This window comes from Rutidosis leptorrhynchoides, chromosome 9 (assembly GCF_046630445.1).
Source record: "Rutidosis leptorrhynchoides isolate AG116_Rl617_1_P2 chromosome 9, CSIRO_AGI_Rlap_v1, whole genome shotgun sequence".
NCBI classification, from domain to species: Eukaryota; Viridiplantae; Streptophyta; class Magnoliopsida; order Asterales; family Asteraceae; genus Rutidosis; species Rutidosis leptorrhynchoides.
This window is the reverse complement of record NC_092341.1, coordinates 180,964,493-180,970,384: the sequence shown is the minus strand read 5'-3', so window position 1 is coordinate 180,970,384 and position 5,892 is coordinate 180,964,493.

The window sequence follows — 5,892 nt, the reverse complement described above, 5'->3', positions numbered from 1 at the left end:
CTAAATAGATCAATCGAGTCTTTATGAGATTCGATCTTCCACTATCCTTTGTCTAGTTCTCAATGATTGACAATTTGTTCATATTTATAAATCACTTTACCATTTTCCGAATATTGTTAAAATGAAAAGATTTCTCAAATCAACGTGGACCTTTCAATAGAGACTTGTAATTATAATTTAATATATCTGATAATTCAATGATTTGATCTTATCTTCTAATTCCATTGATAAACATTTTGAAACAGATACAATCATATAAAGTATTTAATCTAATATTTTGTTTACGTTTCAAGTTATAATATATATACACATATACATATATAATCATATTCGTTTAATGGTTCGTGAATCGTTGGAACTTGGTCGAGGTTGAATGAATGTATGAACATAGTTTAAAATTCTTGAAATTTAACTTAACAAATATTGCTTATCGTGTCGGAAACATATAAAGATTAAAGTTTAAATTTGGTTGGAAATTTCCGGGTTGTGCTTGGTCGAATGAAACCACGCTCTAAAAGTTCTTGTAATTGGCTTTGCAGTTCTTTCATCTCGCTGGGTGCGAGTCTGTAAGGAGCACGAGCTATTGGTGCAGCTCCTGGTACAAGATCTATTTGAAATTCAACGGATCGATGTGGGGGTAATCCCGGTAATTCTTTCGGAAATACATCGGGAAATTCTTTTGCAATGGGAACATCATTGATGCTCTTTTCTTCAGTTTGTACTTTCTCGACGTGTGCTAGAACAGCATAGCAACCTTTTCTTATTAGTTTTTGTGCCTTCAAATTACTAATAAGATGTAGCTTCGTGTTGCCCTTTTCTCCGTACACCATTAAGGGTTTTCCTTTTTCTCGTATAATGCGAATTGCATTTTTGTAACAAACGATCTCCGCTTTCACTTCTTTCAACCAGTCCATACCGATTATCACATCAAAACTCCCTAACTCTACTGGTATCAAATCAATCTTAAATGTTTCGCTAACCAGTTTAATTTCTCGATTCCGACATATATTATCTGCTGAAATTAATTTACCATTTGCTAATTCGAGTAAAAATTTACTATCCAAAGGCGTCAATGGACAACTTAATTTAGCACAAAAATCTCTACTCATATAGCTTCTATCCGCACCCGAATCAAATAAAACGTAAGCAGATTTATTGTCAATAAGAAACGTACCCGTAACAAGCTCCGGGTCTTCCTGTGCCTCTACCGCATTAATATTGAAAACTCTTCCACGGCCTTGTCCATTCGTGTTCTCCTGGTTCGGGCAATTTCTAATAATGTGGCCTGGTTTTCCACATTTATAACAAACTACATTGGCATAACTTGCTCCGACACTACTTGCTCCGCCATTACTCGTTCCGACACCATTTGTTCCTTTCGTTCTATTAACCCCTGGTCCGTAGACCTCACACTTCGCCGCGCTATGACCATTTCTTTTACACTTGTTGCAAAATTTGGTGCAGAACCCCGAGTGATTCTTTTCACACCTTTGGCATAGCTGCTTCTGATTGTTGTTGTTGTTGCGGTTATTATTGTTGTTGGGATGATTGTTGTAGTTGCTGTTGTTGTTGTTGTTGTTGTTATTGTTGGGCCGTTTGTTGTAGTTGCGATTGATGTTGCGATTGTTGGGATAATTGTTGCGATTATTGTTGTAATTGCTGTTGTTGTTGTATTGGTGATTCTTATCACCGTTTTCCTCCCACTTTCTTTTGACTTGCTTCACATTGGCCTCTTCAGCAGTCTGTTCTTTAATTCTTTCTTCAATCTGGTTCACTAGTTTGTGAGCCATTCTACATGCCTGTTGTATGGAGGCAGGCTCGTGTGAACTTATATCTTCTTGGATTCTTTCCGGTAATCCCTTCACAAACGCGTCGATCTTCTCTTCCTCATCTTCGAATGCTCCCGGACACAATAGGCACAATTCTGTGAATCGTCTTTCGTACGTGGTAATATCAAATCCTTGGGTTCGTAACCCTCTAAGTTCTGTCTTGAGCTTATTGACCTCGGTTCTGGGACGGTACTTCTCGTTCATCAAGTGCTTGAATGCTGACCACGGTAGTGCGTACGCATCATCTTGTCCCACTTGCTCTAGATAGGTATTCCACCATGTTAACGCAGAACCTGTGAAGGTATGCGTAGCGTACTTCACTTTGTCCTCTTCAGTACACTTACTTATGGCAAACACCGATTCAACCTTCTCGGTCCACCGTTTCAATCCGATCGGTCCTTCGGTTCCATCAAATTCCAAAGGTTTGCAGGCAGTGAATTCTTTGTAGGTGCATCCTACACGATTTCCTGTACTGCTAGATCCAAGGTTATTGTTGGTATGTAGCGCAGCCTGTACTGCGGCTATGTTTGAAGCTAGAAAAGTACGGAATTCCTCTTCATTCATATTCACGGTGTGTCGAGTAGTCGGTGCCATTTCCTTCAAAATAGTTAAATGGAACAAGTTAATCATACAGAATATTAAGAGTAGTTAATAGTATTTCGTAGCATAATATGAACTCATTTATAAAAGCTTTTTCTTCATATTAGCGTTTTATAAGTTTAAATTCGGGTAGTACCTACCCGTTAAGTTCATACTTAGTAGCTAATATACAATTCAACTACTACAATTCTATATGAAAAACTGATTATAATAATATTTCGCGTTCAAACTTTTATACAATATTTTACAAACTTACAATACCGCTTATTTTACATAAAGCATGAAATATAGCACACAATAACTTTGATACAAGATAGTTGTGAAGATAATTCTAGCTAGTACACAAGTCGTTCAGCAAAGGCAATAAAGACACGTAATTCATACGTCCAGAAACAAGTCATGCATTCTGGTTTTAGTAGGACTACTTCCCATCCTTGGTCTTGTGCAACATAACCGTTATGGCCGTTGATAAGACAGCGTGTTGTAACGTCGTCAAAGGGACGAGGGTTACGTAATGTCCAACAGTCCCGTAACAATCTAAAAACCTCATTTCTTACCCCAATTACCGACTCCGTCACTTGTGGAAACGTTTTGTTTAATAGTTGTAGCCCGATGTTCTTGTTCTCACTTTGGTGAGAAGCGAACATTACTAATCCGTAAGCATAACATGCTTCTTTATGTTGCATGTTAGCCGCTTTTTCTAAATCACGAAGTCCAATATTCGGATATATTGAGTCAAAATAATTTCTTAACCCGTTGCGTAAAATAGCATTTGGGTTCCCCGCAATATATGCGTCAAAGTAAACACATCGTAACTTATGGGTTTCCCAATGTGATATCCCCCATCTTTCAAACGAAAGTCTCTTATAAACCAAGACATTCTTGGAACGTTCTTCGAATGTCTTACAAACTGATCTCGCCTTAAATAGTTGTGCCGAGGAATTCTGACCGACTCTAGACAAGATTTCATCAATCATGTCTCCGGGTAGGTCTCTTAAAATATTGGGTTGTCTATCCATTTTGCGTTTTTATACTGTAAAATAGACAAGAGTTAGATTCATAAAAAAAATACTTATTAATACAAGCAATTTTTACATATATCATAAAGCATAAGCACACTACATTACATATATTACACCACATGAATACAACTATCTTATTCCGACTCGCTTGTTTCTTCTTCTTCGGTTTTGGTTCGTTTTGTCAAGTTTCTAGGGATATATGATTTTTCCCTAATACTAGCCGTCGTTATCCACATTGGTTTAGAAAAACCTGGTGGTTTAGAGGTTCCCGGGTCATTGTTACAACTTAAGGACTTCGGGGGTTGACGATACATATAAAGTTCATCGGGGTTGGAATTAGATTTCTCTATTTTTATGCCCTTTCCCTTATTATTTTCTTTTGCCTTTTTAAATTCAGTTGGGGTAATTTCTATAACATCATCGGAATTCTCGTCGGAATCCGATTCATCGGAGAATTGGTAATCCTCCCAATATTTTGCTTCCTTGGCGGAAACACCATTGACCATAATTAACTTTGGTCGGTTGGTTGAGGATTTTCTTTTACTTAACCGTTTTATTATTTCCCCCACCGGTTCTATTTCTTCATCCGGTTCCGATTCTTCTTCCGGTTCCGATTCTTCTTCCGGTTCCGACTCTTCTTCCGGTTCCTCTTCGGGAACTTGTGAATCAGTCCACAAATCATTCCAATTTATATTTGACTCTTCATTATTATTAGGTGAGTCAATGGGACTTGTTCTAGAGGTAGACATCTATCACATAATATCAAACACGTTAAGAGATTAATATATCACATAATATTCATATGTTAAAAATATATAGTTTCCAACAAAAATGTTAAGCAATCATTTTTAAAGAAAACACGGTCGAAGTCCAGACTCACTAATGCATCCTAACAAACTCGATAAGACACACTAATGCAAATTTTCTGGTTCTCTAAGACCAACGCTCTGATACCAACTGAAAGGACCCGTTCATATACATTATAAACGATTCACAATAGTTGATTACATTGCGAGGTATTTGACCTCTATATGATACATTTTACAAACATTGCATTCATTTTTAAAAGACAATATTTCTTTACATCGAAAATTGACAGGCATGCATACCATTTCATAATATCCACTATCCAACTATAAATTGATTTAATAATAATCTTTTATGAACTCAATGACTCGAATGCAACGTTCTTCGAAATATGCTAGGAAAGACTCCAAGTAATATCTTTAAAATGAGCAAATGCACAGCGGAAGATTTCTTTAACACCTGAGAATAAACATGCTTTAAAGTGTCAACCAAAAGGTTGGTGAGTTCATTAGTTTATCATAATCATTTATTTACATCATTTTAATAGACCACAAGAATTTCATTTCCAGTTCTCATAAATATACGTCCCATGCATAGAGACAAAAATAATCATTCATATGGTGAACACCTGGTAACCAACATTAACAATATGCATATAAGAATATCCCCTATCATTCCGGGATCCTCCTTCGGACATGATATAAATTTCGAAGTACTAAAGCATCCGGTACTTTGGATGGGGTTTGTTAGGCCCAATAGATCTATCTTTAGGATTCGCGTCAATTAGGGTGTCTGTTCCCTAATTCTTAGATTACCAGACTTTAATAAAAAGGGGCATATTCGATTTCGATAATTCAACCATAGAATGTAGTTTCAATTACTTGTGTCTATTTTGTCAAACATTTATAAAAATTGCGCATGTATTCTCAGCCCAAAAATATAAAGGGTAAAAAGGCAAATGAAACTCACCCTACTGTATTTTGTAGTAAAAATACATATAACATCATTGAACAAGTGTAAGGTTGGCCTTGAATTCACGAACCTAAATTATTTATAAATATTTATGTATTTGTCAATATTTGTTTAATACCTTAAGTTAAGTCATAGTGTACCACAATCCTAATGCTCGAGTCTAATATGCAAAGGTCGACAAAAATTAGTTTGACTCAAAATAATTTCCAAAATTTAAAAAATGATTATTGTATAATTTTAAATATCGTCGTTTTATATTTTTAAAATATTTTTAAAAGATTTAATAGAGTAAATAATATAATTCATTTATTAATTAATACAATTTTATATTAAAGTATACTTTTATATATCTTAAGTAATAAAATTTATAAAGTTCAAATATTGTGATAGATTCTATTGAGGTAATTATATAATTTGTATTACATTTTTATTTGATAAAATAGCATTGATATGAATAATAGGTAAAAGTCGTATTATTTTGTAATAATAATAATAATTATTTTATTAATAACAATCAATATTTATATTTACTAAACATGATAATGATAATACTAATAAATATTTTAATAATAATAATAATAGTAATACTAATGATAATAACAAAAATAACATTTTCAACAATAATTCTTTTATTGATAATAATGATGATGATGATGATAATA